This window comes from Bactrocera neohumeralis, chromosome 4 (genome assembly GCF_024586455.1).
Source record: "Bactrocera neohumeralis isolate Rockhampton chromosome 4, APGP_CSIRO_Bneo_wtdbg2-racon-allhic-juicebox.fasta_v2, whole genome shotgun sequence".
NCBI classification, from domain to species: Eukaryota; Metazoa; Arthropoda; class Insecta; order Diptera; family Tephritidae; genus Bactrocera; species Bactrocera neohumeralis.
This window is the reverse complement of record NC_065921.1, coordinates 88,029,818-88,043,813: the sequence shown is the minus strand read 5'-3', so window position 1 is coordinate 88,043,813 and position 13,996 is coordinate 88,029,818. Positions and strand designations below refer to the sequence as shown.

General features: G+C 36.0%; 1 protein-coding gene and 1 long non-coding RNA gene across 2 annotated transcripts in view; both read left to right on the top strand.

Annotated features, from left to right (window-relative positions):
- Positions 1-13,996, top strand: part of LOC126755612 (uncharacterized) — a 168,171-nt gene that overhangs the window by 45,586 nt on the left and 108,589 nt on the right. The window lies entirely within an intron of this gene.
- Positions 8,682-13,556, top strand: LOC126755613 (uncharacterized). Its single transcript, XR_007666510.1, has 2 exons — positions 8,682-8,924; positions 13,439-13,556. It is a non-coding gene; the product is annotated as an uncharacterized LOC126755613 (long non-coding RNA).

Below are 13,996 nucleotides of genomic sequence, written 5' to 3'. Positions count from 1 at the left end.
TGCCAGATCCTTTTCGTGCGCGCCGTCTATTGCCTCCCAAAACCCTTTCTGCTGCGCGCTTAACAAACCTTATCGGCTGTGGGGCCAGTAGCTCGCTGCTTTGCGGCTTTCTGTGGCAGTAATAATTCAAAATCAATCGTCGTTATGCTTGCTCTGCCATTTGCCGTGCGCTGTTCGCTTTATTGTTTATTTATGTTTATAAATTGCCAAATTCTTTTTTTTTTGTTATTTTTCGAAGCGTTTCTTTGCTATTCTCGCCTTGAAACGCATGGGTGAGGCACACATATTAATTTTATTGTTATTTGCGGTTTGTAAGTTATGCTAGCCCTTGAAAGCATTTTTTATTTATTCTTGTTGTTGTTGGGTTTCATGTTGCCTGCTGCCAATAATGTCTGCTTTTATCACTTCATGTGGCACCAGCATTATTGTTGTTGTTGCGTTTGACGACGTCGCATATTTTACTTTAACGAGTTTCTGCATTTTGGCTGCGTGTTCTCATGCTCATGTTGTTGCAACTGCTTGTTGTTGTTGATTTACACTCATTGCTGTAAATTGGCAGAAATCATGCAAATGTGTTTTATTGATTTTTCGCTTAAGAGTTGCTTGTGTTTCACCTTTTTGACGCTTTTTTCGTTCCATCAAATTTACATTGAGCGCTTGACTGACTGCTTAGACGCTTAGTAAGCTCCTTTTTTCGATACTTTTGGGTTCGTTTGTGCCTTAGCGCTTAGCGATTTATGTTGAATTCAATTGAGCGTTATTAAATATTGCATATAAGAGCGCGTTTCCATGTTTTCGCTTCAACTTTTTTTATGGAAGTGGAGTGAGAACAACGTGCTGATTCAAAAAAAATTAATAGAAATAATAAATAAAAAAAATGAAACAAAAATAAAAATTATTTGAAGAAGAAATTTTATCTTTGACTGCATCAAAGCTATGATACCCTTCACTGCTGATTTCTTTATAGCATAAAAGTGTATAAAAAGATTTTAATTTTGATTTTATTTGGTCAGTTTGTATGGCAGCTATATGCTATAGTAATCCGATCTGAACAATTTTTTCGGAGATTGTGGCGCTATCTTGGAAATAACCTGTGCCAAATTTCGTGAGGATATCTTGTAAACAAAAACAGTTTTTCCCACCAGCACTTGATTCTGATCTTTCAGTTTGTATGACAGCTATAAGCTTTAATGGTCCGATCTGAACCATTTCAGCGAATTTTGCGTTACTGCTTTAGATAGTAACTCACGCCGAATTTCGAGAGAATATCTCATCCCATAAAAAAGTTTTTCTCACAGGGACTTCATCGTTTAGCTTGTATGGCAGCTTACATATGTTATAATAATTAGATATCGACGATTCCGACAAATGAATAGTCTTTGAAGAGAAAAAAACTATTGTGAAATTTCACATCCATGTCTCAAACCCTGAGGTACTTGTTCGTGTATATACAGACGTGGTTCAGCACCTGGCTGAATAAACTTCGTGACGCTTGTCATTTAAATACAAAATTTGCGTAGTCAATAACATTTTTTGGAAAAATGATAATAATTAATTTAAGCAAGACAGAAAATATTAAAGCCTTGACGAATTTAGAAAAGAAAAAAATTAATACTTTGCTCACGTCACCAAAGCTTCGGTAGGCCATTAGCTAAAACTTCGAGCGAAGTTTTACAAATTCTTGCTGCCCACGCTTCCATAAATTTTGCAAGTTTTTGCTGTTAACAGCTGGAATATCCAGCGCTCATTCTCTTTATGCTGACATAATTTTTGACTGAAACAAATGTTCTAAAAGTTGAAAGCAAAAAATTGTCTAGTAAACCCCACACACTCACAGCCCAATTTTGGAGCCAATTTATTGCCATAACTTGCATTGTTTTTGTAGCTGCCTCTTAATTTATGAACGCTGCCGCAGAAAAAGATGAATGCTCCTGTTGTTGTTGGTGTGTGGTATGTGTAAGCCGTGAAAAATTGCTGGAGCCTCTTCCGGCGTTGGCATGTCCAGCGCTAATTTGTAGAACTTGTAGTTTGCGCTTAATTTAGATAAAGAGCCTAAACAGCCAGCCGGCCATCGGCCAGGCGAGCGCGCACACGAATTATGAATTTGCGCTTACGCTATGCATTAATAATGCCACTGCGTTGTTTGCGCCGAAAAGCAGAGGAAGGAACTCGACGGATCAAACTTCATTTCAGTTTTGGTCTATAAAGAAAAAAGTCAGCACTCATTTTGCATGCACTTAGTCAATTTCGCACTTGCTGGCACAAAAATTACATATATATATGTGTTACGAGAGCGTCTAGGTGAGGCATGGCGCCCCAATTTATTCGCTTCTTATCCAGACTTGCCAAACTTGGCGCGCCACCTTTTCCCCTGCGCTTCTTGTCGCTTCATTTGGCTGCCTTTTGCGCTTCTATCACCTGATCACATAGGAAGTTCTGGCATTTTTCGCTGGAAATGTAGCAACAACTTTTCTGACACCTGCCAATCTCGCAAGCCCGTTACGTAAGGTTGTGCGCCTGTTTGTATGCAACATGTTAATCTTGCCATTACTGTTTCTGCACACTATTATAGAAAAAGCAATTTTGCTTGCATGCTTCCGGGCACTTTTGCCGGCTTTCAGTCATATGCATGTGTGTGTGTGTGTGTGCGTAGATTGCTCGGTCGACTAAAGCTCAATTACCTGGAAAAGTTTGATTAAAGCTTCCTGCTTAACCCTAAACGGCGTTGATTAGTTGCTTTAATTGTTGTTTATGCAGCACATTTTCTGTTGTTGCTGCTTTAACGCTCATTACGCCGTGCGCCGTTCTCCATTACACCGGCAGTGATTATTGTTATTGCCGCGCTGTTGTTGTGGCGCGTGGTTCGAATCGTACGCTCATTAACCTTTGTAGTACGTTCGCCCATGCCTGATCGCTTCGCAAGTTGTTTTGAAGGGCGTTTTGTTTTTGTTTTGATTGTCTGCTGCCCTGCCACCTTGCCGCCTTGTTTGCCCCGCTGCTTGCCTTGCGCATTGCGTGGCTGGTGGCGCACTTCACCAACATTTAGCGAAACTTTTCTTATTAGCCTGAAAGTAGACTACACGCACATGCGTTGAAATTCAATTTTAATTGTCTTCTGCCAATTTTCTGATTTCTGACAACGGGCCGCAACAAAACTTTTAATTACCATTTTAGCCGAAAGGCACTCCGATTTCACTTTTCCAACGATTGCCTAGGTTAGGACAGCATGACAGTAAAAGTGTTGTCGTTGCCCACCTTTGGGGGCGTAGCGCGGCAGGAAAGTTTCAGCGGCGTATTGCCAGGTGCAAGCATTGATTTTACAACAAATTGCCGTTATGCTGAAAGCGTTGATTTTTTCTCGATAAAAGTTTGCGTGTTCGCTCGCATTAGAGTCTTGTTGCTAAGTAGTAAGCCGTCGAAGGGTTTAAGTGGAATTGAGCCGCCAGCAAGCGATAGCTTCCCTTTTGAAATAGAAAAGCGTTTATATTGGTTACAAACTAAATGTTATTTAAGTCTGTTTTTGGAGTGTGTTGCAATTTCATTATCAAAGATTAAAAAAATCAAAGAAACGGAAGTAATGGGCTTTGCCAGTAGATTATTTTTGTTGGCAATAATCCTCATTCCGTTAGAGCGGATTCAGCGACTCCTTATTCTCTACATACCGAAAGCGCCAGGAACCATTTCTACGGCTATATTAGAACGACTACTGAAGCATGTGGACAGACTAGGTCAAACTAGAGGGTTTGAGACTCACCACCGGAACTTATAGCATCTATACAGACTGATTAAAAATGGCTAACGGAATGGAAGTCGGAATCTAGTGTTCGGTGCTGGTTCTTAGGCGACCCTTCAAGCTTCCGCAAAACTGCAGTATCTTCCAGGCGGAAGTCGTGGCAGCTAGCAAAGTGGCCGAAAAAGCTAGTAACACAGGAAGCAACATAAAAATTATTAATAAATATGTCGATAGCCAACGCATTACGTCAAACAATGCGCTTAGAAGAAGGGAGACTGAACATAGAGTGATTGCCGGAAAGCATTTCAAGGTCACAAAGAAATTCCGGGAAAGGGAATAGCTGATGAGATTGCCAAAAGTGCCATCCGTCTGGCATGTGAAATACGGAAGTCTGCCTTGACAGATTACATGAGAGTTGGACTGGCATTAGTAATGGCGAAACATGCAGGAAGTGCTGATTAGTTGGCAAGAGAGATGCTGAAATACTTCCTATCTCTGTATCCAGTAATATCTAGAACTCGTCTTATGCATCAAAGAGCTTCGGAGTTCAAGGGACTAAACAAGGTATCAAACTTTGAAATCAAATCGCTCTTACAGATCGCAAAAAGCATTATCGTCTAGCATGACAAATACTTCATCTCAAATTGAACCGAGTCTCCATCTGAATTTACTAAGGACCAGTAGATCTATGCATGCCGTGACAGCCGGCCATTACAATCTAACCTAACCTAATCCCTCTTTCTTTGTCTCAGTTTGTCTTCAACTGTTTTCGTCAGAGAAAATATCACTCAGTTTCTGGTATTCTTTCATAAGTCCAACTAATCTAGAAAACCAAATTATAGTGTTTTCATACCTATATATGTATAACTGATGTTGTATGGCTGTGTTTGATGAACTCTCATCTTATTTAGCTGCGTCATCATATTAATCATAAAAGACACCCATGGTGGCATTCAGCGACTCCTACGTTTTTAAGTAGCAAAAAGTAGGATCAACAAACCATAAACAACAAATATAATACAGAAATAGAATTTAAAAAATTCCAAAAAAAAATTAAAACAATAAAAAAAAATAATAAAAAACAAAAAAATATATAAAAAAAGAATACAAAGAAATATAAAAAAAAATATAAGAAAAAGTAATACAAAAAAAAAACAGAAATATACTTCTTAATGAGAATTTGAGAAATATAATAAATTACTTTCATAATTTTTTACCCAAATCTGCGCTCTTAAATATTTCAATTCTTCCACCATCACGCCAAGCGCTGCGCTGCGCTCCATTCGCGCCAGTCATTGACAACTTTTCAATTGCGTCTGAATGAAACGGGCTGGCTGTGTGCTTGTGCATGGCTGTATGCGTGGTTGCATCTTTATTTTCAGTTTAGATTTTCACTCACAACACTTGCGACCGGTTTCCTTTTTTTTATCTTTTTTATCGACAAAAGGACCTTTTCCAACAACAACTACAACCGCTGCTGCTGTGCTCATTAATCATTGCGTTCTTCCCTCGCCGATCTTTACTTGTGTATTTTGTCATTTCTTGCTGCTTGTGGCTGTTTTTTTTATTCCCTTGCTCACTTAATTGTTGTTGTTTTTCACTTTTTCGTTTTCGGTGATATTTCTTTTTGCTGGCGATATTTCGAAATGTGTTCGATAATGAAAGTACTCGTAATGTTGTGGCAGTCAGTCAATGCAACGAAATCATTCATGTGGTTGCTATTAAAAAAACCAAAGAAAAATAAAAATAGAAAATAAAAAAAATCATGGAATAGCAGAAAAGCAGCAAATAAATCGTGGAAAATGTTGGAGAAATAGCATGATGTTGCAAGAAAAAAATTTTGGAACTGTTATTGAAATTGTAAAGAAAAATAAAAAGCAAAGCGAATGAGTCGCACGTTTGCCACCGCCAGCAATAATACATTACACTTTTGGCCAAGAGCGAAAAGGAAAATATTTTGCAATGCTTTTTGGAGGAAGAGAAATTTAATAGCATTTTTCTTCAAGCATCTTTCAAGTTTGGAAATAATGTGACAAGTTAGGTTATCTCTGTTATTAATGGCGCACATATTAATTAAGGTATGTTATCTTCAGCAATTCAACGGCATTTAAATATTTGTCGCTTTTTGGTTCAACTTCGCTCTAGAAGAAAGCCACAGGAAAAACATTATTTTCAACTCTAACTACTTCTGTGTTTTTGGTTGACTACCAAACGTCCGCTTCCTGGTTGGCCATTGTTCAAGGTCGGAGAATGCAACCTAAAGTAGGCGTAGTCTCGACACTTATTCAAAACTCAACACTTTCTTCTCAAATCTGTTGGAAAAACCCGGTTATTCCATGAATAACTGATATATTGGTTACTCGTATTTAGCTAATTGATGTCGTTGCAGTTGCATAACTCCAGTGCTACCAATCACATTATGTCATACCATATATGTACCATTATCATAAATAGAAGAAAGTAAGTTGAAGTTGAAATCCGAAAAGACTTTTTGGACTACTCAATAATACTAACAAAAGAATAGACGTTAATATAATCACCTCCACTAACTACAAAAAATGTATCTAATCGAGCTCTCGAAAAAATCGAACATTAAAATCACAGCGCGTGAAAAGCGGCGAGCAGCGTGAATAACAAGCATTGCTGAAAGCGATAAGCAATAATGTCATTCAACAGCGCGCAACAGCAACGAACAAGATGTTCTGACAAGCGGTGAACCTATAAATAAATTTCGAACGCCAAAGCATGCTGAAGCCGCTGGAAGCTGCCGGAAAGCTCTTAGCGTTTGCTGCCCCTGCAACTGCTTTCACTGACAACGCACGCCGCCACAAACTGTCGCAGCGGCATTTGGGTATTGGCATGACGCATAAAACACTCGTCACCGTGTAAAGCTTGGAAAGTTGCGCTGGTATTTCGGAAAGCCATTAAATTAGTGTGACCCAGCGTGTGTATGTGTGCTGGGAAAAATGCGTGTGCCTTTAGAACGCGGCGACCATTAATAAAGCTAAACAAAAACATTGTTAGATGCCAAGTGTAGCGCGCGTTGCTTGAGCGCCGTGCGTTGCGCGCGTGAGGGCGCGGTGTAGAAGGTGTGCGCGCATTGGTGAGACATACTGCCAGCTATTGATGTACCAACACACGTGCATAGACCAATAAAGCGTCACAAAAACAGCAACGTAACGGCATTAAGCTACATGGAAATTCATCATTTTGCTGTAAATCACCGCGCGCGCCGACAATGCCACAATGCAACAAACAAAAGCGGCACAAATATGTGAATTAGGTGAATTAAGAAAACGAGAAAACATGTTTGGGAGCGCAATGTTGTTCGAGAAGGCGCGCGCGCGGCGCAAAGTGTTGCAGCAACAAATGTGCTTTGGTACGCTTTGACACTATGCGGAGTAAAAATTATTGCCACATTGGGCGACAAGAGAAGCACACAATGGAAAAGTGTTTTCGTTGAAGCGCTTTTTTATTCAATTTATGTTGTGTTCTTGTTGTTTTAAGAAAGCTTGTAAATAGTTGCGGCAGTGTGCGCGCTGGTGCAGTTGACCTCCCAAAAATATGCGCGCCCTAAGCAAAGCGCAACAACGCGACAAAATTGAACTGCTGCTTCAAATCCAGGAATTTTTCGTAGATTTTGTTTTATTATTAGACGCAAACAATTTGACAAAGTTACAGCATTCCTTTACTTTTTATTTTTATAGATACATTTTGTATATCAGTCGCGCGCGTCGTCGAATTTATTAACTGCGCGTGGCTTTCATTCATTTTTGCATCGCCGACGTCGAAGAAATTAATTTGACAAATGTCGCTCATTTTCCCCAGGTCATCGCTAGTTGATTAATTTCAAATTTTATTGCCGCTACTTGTCATAGCGGCGATCAGTAGCGATAAGTATTTGTGTTCCTTGCATACAAAAAAACGTTGCTACATAATTTTAGGCGCGTGGGCGTTTGCCACGCGTTTCGCGCCGATTGCCAAGGCGAGCTGTGCGTTTAATAAAACAGAAACATCTACATTGTATTATAAAGTGGCAGTCAATCAATTTTCCAAAATTAAAATGGGTCAATGCGACAGCGTGAATTGAGATTTATAGCGGATGGGGTCTGCTATGGCGATTATACTCACAAAAAGATAAATATGTATACATTATTTCTGAAGTAGGCGCGCCTGTCCGCTAAGCACCGCTATGTGTAGCGTTTAGCAGCAAAAGGGCAGCCAATTTGCATAAAATAGCAATGAGTGCGCCTGAAACTAGGCCAACGCATAAATTCACTACTTTAACGCCTGTGGTAATCAATATGGCAGCGGCTTTTTAATCAACCCACTTCGGCGTACTCTTTAATATGGCGCGCACATTGCCACACAGTCGCCAGCAACAGCTTAAATGCAGCAAGTGGCACGTACTCCGCCTCCGCTTTGTGCCTCAAATTGTTTGCCTAAAATGCAAGTCAAGAATTAAAGTGCTAAGTATGTTGCAACATACATATTACTACGCCAACTATTGATGTTATGTGCTTAGTACACGCGTGTGCTTTACGCCCAACTAAATCAAGCGTGTGGCATCGCATGCGCTGCAACAATAATAGAATAATACCCGCTGTGTCTGCCATTGTTTTGGGTGGCTGCAAATTGAGGTTAGCTATTGACGTTGCCGCACAATGCAGCGTGACGCTATGTTGCATGCAAATGACGCGCTGTCAGAAAGTTCTCAACGCACACAATACAACAACAGCGAAATAGTGAGCGCTTACACAAACACAAGCACACATGCTGGCAATTTGACATTCTCACGCATGTAATATGTTGCAATTTAGCGGCAAACTTCATATTTGACACACTGTCTAGAGATTTGCATATCGCGCACTCATACATACATACATACAAATATGACAGACATATCTGCCTGAGAGACTATGGGAAACAATGCAAAATTTGATATGCGCGCGAGTTGCGTCGTCAAACGACTCCACCACTGTCAAACTTGTCGACACACAAAAAAAGACAAGTATTTTTTAAATATTTGTATTTGTCTGAAATGTAAGTTGAATCTTCAGATTCAACTACATACATATGTACATATAAAATTGTAATATAAGATATGCCGGGTCGTTGATGCTGAGGAATGTCAAGTCAGCACAACGGCTTCAGGTAAATTTAGCAAGTAAGATTTTTATAAAGGTTTCAGGTAAATTTAGGAAATAAGATTTTTGGTAAAGAATAAAATGATGATTAATAAACTGGACGGCAAGCCGCTCAGTACGGTAAACCGGAGTTTTATTATATCGTAATTGGCGCAGTCGGTAGGATACGATTCCATATTCTCTCTCAGCTTCGCTCAGCTAGCAAAGAAAAGCTAAATAAAAGCTAAATAAATTATTATTAAACAAAAGTACCATTATTAAAAGAAAAGTGACAAAGATACAGCTAATCATATAAATCCCAAAGCAGAACAAAATAATACATTTGAGTTGGAAAATTATAGCAAAAGCAAAAACATAATTCAAAAAGTGAAAAAATTTGTGAAAAGTGCAAAAAAAAAATTATTTTGAGAAAAAATAAAGAAAACTGTTGAAAACACTAAAACGGCAACAGCGGAGACAGCAGAAGCAGCTTTAACAAAAAAAAAAAAAAACAAACAGCAATATAAACAGCAGCAACAGCGGAGACAGCAGCAAGATCTTCAGCAAAAAAAAAAAAAAAAAAAACAACAACATCAACAGCAACAACAGCAGCAGCAGCTATAGTGCAGAAAAGTATTACAAGTGATGGAGCTGACCGGAAACGAAGGCGGCGACGAAAACCACGAGAAGGATGGTGAACGAAATTCAAGCTACTGACAGCGGCAAAGGGAAAGTGAAATATTTATGATCAACAGGGAGAAGAGAAGTTTCTAACAGCAACAACATTAACAAAAAGCAACAACAACAACATTAACAAAAGCAAGAGCAGCACCAACAGCAAGGTAAAATACTATTCAACTAATAATTTAGTAATTTAAGTAGTAGTTTTATTTGAAGCCAATACTTTCTTTGTAAAATGTTTCAATCAATTCAAAAACAATACCATTAGAAAAAGAAACGAACAAACGAGAAAAGAAAAACAAAAAGCAGCAGTAGATACAGAAGTTAATTTGTTAAAATTCCTTTAAAATATAAAATTGCGTACTTAGATTATGTGTGTAAAGTTATAGCACTATATATATGAAATATAAAAGCTACTTTTAAGGGAAATTATGGATTTTTTGTTTGAACCTCTACCTGAAACAAATTTTCAAATGAATACGGAAGAGTTACGTTTATGGCAACGAAATGCCATATTCGAGTGTGAATGTGATAATTTCATTAATAGACGGATAGAAGCTGGTCGAACACACCTATTGCTTTTCGAACGAGAGGGTTAAGTGCAATCCGAAATCCTTAATGCTACTCGAAATAATCGCTATTTAAGTGAGCGAAGGTGGCAAAAGTGCTGACTTCAATAAAAATTAATAAAATATTGTATGTATGTATCTTAAATATTTATGAAATTTTAAGTAAGACACCTCAATTGAAAAAAAATTCCTTGGAATTGTATCTATGTAGCTCGAAATTTGTAGAACTTTACGGTAATTTTTAATAAACCATATGATTTGTTAATAGGAAATGATTCCTTTAAAAAAAAAACGTTAAAACCATTGATATCGAAAAAATGACAATAATTTTGAAAAATGGTGTGAATCTTCCATTTTATATGAAAACTATGCAAGAGCAAGTTTATTCATTAGATATAAGTGAAGTAAAGAACATCAACCTTGATCATTTAAAATCAAATGAGAAAAAGGAAATCGAAAAATTATTAAAGCATTTCAATAAACTTATCTAATTAGAAAAAGTCACAGTAGATATTGCTCACCTATTCTTATAATACCGAAAAAGATAGATAATTCAGGAATACAAAAATTCAGGCTAGTGGTTGATTATAGGAGGTTAAACCAATTGACTGTAGGCGATAAGTATCCTCTACCGAATACTGAAGGAATCTTAGATAAATTGGGCAAAGCACAGTACTTTAGCACCATAGATCTAGCAAAAGGTTACCATCAGATTTTAATGGCAGAAAGGGACATCCAGAAAACAGCTTTTGTCACTCCGGCAGGACTATATGAATACGTCCGAATGCCTTTCGGGTTGAAAAATGCCCCAGCTACTTTTCAGAGATTTATGAATGACATATTGAGGGAATATATAAATAAAATATGTTTAATTTAGATGACATATTAATTTCAACTTCATTAGAAGAGCACATAAACTCATTAAAAAAATTTTTTTCAAACTACAAAGAATAAATAAAAATACAGGCAGATAAATGCAGTTTTCTTAAAGAGAAACTACATTCCTAGGACACATTTTAACAAAAGAACATCAACCTAATACTGATAAAATTATAGCAAAAACTACCAATACCAAAAACTGAGACATTAAAAGGAGGACAACAGGATATTATCGAAAATTCATAACAGAAATGAGGATAAAATATTTGAAAAAGGGCAATAAAATATAAAGATCCACAATATATTGAAACTTTGAAAATTTAAAAGCACTCATTTATCTCACTCAACTATCAAATGTTCTCCAAGGGACGCCAAAGAAAACATTTGTCCATCCATATTACAAGATAGAATAAATACAGTAAAACAGAAAACAATAGCCAAATTAAATCAAAACAGAGAAGAATATATAGAAAACAGACAAACAGGACCAATTAAAAACTACAAAAGAGTACGGCATAAGGATCAACCATATTTCAGAATATTTCCCTTACAAAACGTCCATCCGGCAAATATAAAAAGACCAATGAAATTAGCAAACATAGAAAATCCAAATGAGGATGATGACGATTCATTCAGTCTAAGGGCATTTAATGGAGATAATAACATTTAATTTTTTTTTCTACATATATATACATGATTTTTTTTACCCCAGTGGGTAAGGGGTCTTTCTAGAATATACCCATGGTAAGAGATGCCTGTCGTAAGAGGCGACTAAAATCCAATTTAAGTTTTTTTAAATCAAAACCTAAAACGGTTATACATTTTTACTTTTACAGATGACGATAATAATTATTTTTTTAACAATAATCATATCATTGGTGACAGCACTTTTGCAAATTACACCAATAATAGAAGATGCGGGGTATACAATTATACAAACAGCGGACATAGAAATAGTTAACGAAATAAGTACAGTTATACATACTATAAATCCGAACAAGATAGCAGACATAGTTGATCAGGTTAAAGAAAATATTGAAAAACTAAATATTGAAAATAAAGAAATTTTGTTTGATGAAATAAAAAATATAAAAGCAAAAATCACATCAATAACACCGAATATCAAAAAGAGAAATAAAAGAGGCTTGATAAATATAGGAGGAATAGCATATAAATGGATGTTTGGAGTCATGGATGATGATGACAGACAAGACATTTTGAACCATTTAAAAATTATTGAAGAAAATGGCCATAATGCCATTGTAAATTTAAATAAACAAATAGTAATTAATGAACATTTAAATAGATCACTAAACTTATTAAAAGGAACTATAGAATCAGATAGGAAACAAATAATAGAAACTTTAAATATAATAAACAAAGAGGAAAATAGAATTGAAAGTAAAATTTTGTATAATGATGAAATGAATAAACTAAAATTCATAGAAAGTAAAGTTCAAGAAATACAAAATAATATAGCGGCGGCTAAATACAATATGGTACATCCAAGTATGTTAACTAGGGAAGAAATTGAAAAATACGAGATTGATTTTTACAAACTAAAATTATCAAAAGTAGGAGTAGTAGTATACAGAAACGATACAATAATATTTGCAATTCAGATACCAAGAACATTTTTTTCAAACTAAGATTCAATTAATAACCCCAATGCCAAATAGAAATAAATTACAAATTATTGAAAAAGAAAAATTCGTTATAAAAATTGGCGAAAACTATTTTGATTATGTAGAAAATAAAGCATTTAAAAATCTAAAATTGAGTAAAAGCTGCATATTTTCAAATACTTGCGAATTTAAATATAATTAATACAAGAAATAAGCGATGCAAAAAATGATGTAATAAAACAAAACTGCGATGACAGAAAAATTGTATTAAAAAATAACTATATAATCAAATTTGTAAATTGTAAAATGGAAATTTTAAAACAAGAATTTAAAAATAATAAAACAGAATATATTCATACAATTATATACCCTGCCGAAAAATTAAACCAAAGTTACACACCAAAATTAACATTCAATGATATTGCAATAAAAAATATAGAAAACATAAAAGAAATTGCAGAATTAAAATACCATAAAAATGTATCATATGGTATTAATATATCATTGATAATCATTGTAATGGTAGTAGTAGCAATCCTAGTAATAATATTAAAGAAAAAAACAACAAAAATAAAAATTGTAAATACAAGAACTCAGGAGAGTTCAAACAGTAACGCTGGGGGAGTTGCGTCGTCAAACGACTCCACCACTGTCAAACTTGTCGACACACAAAAAAAGACAAGTATTTTTTAAATATTTGTATTTGTCTGAAATGTAAGTTGAATCTTCAGATTCAACTACATACATATGTACATATAAAATTGTAATATAAGATATGCCGGGTCGTTGATGCTGAGGAATGTCAAGTCAGCACAACGGCTTCAGGTAAATTTAGCAAGTAAGATTTTTATAAAGGTTTCAGGTAAATTTAGGAAATAAGATTTTTGGTAAAGAATAAAATGATGATTAATAAACTGGACGGCAAGCCGCTCAGTACGGTAAACCGGAGTTTTATTATATCGTAATTCGCGCGAAAAGTATTTATTTATAACAAAATGTAAAACTTCGCAACATCAATAGTTGGTTGCATGCAACGCGCGCCTGTTGGTATTTTCTATTTCGATTTATGCGCATTTTTGCATATTAAAAGGGTGGAATTTGACAGCTCACTGATCGCGCTGGCGGCTTCGGACCGCCGGTGCTGTCGCTGCTGGCATGTTTTAGTTTAAAGTGTATTCTTTTGCCTATTCTCCAATATTTGAATAACTAAATGTCAACCTTCTGCAATATAGAGTTAAAACTTGCAGAATTTAACAGCTTTTCTTTCGAAAATTATTTTATAGATAGTAAAGTTTTAAGCTTTCGATTTAGTAAACTTATTAATGACAATAAATCTTTACTGAAATGACAACAATAATAAAGGTATTTATGTATTTTCACGGA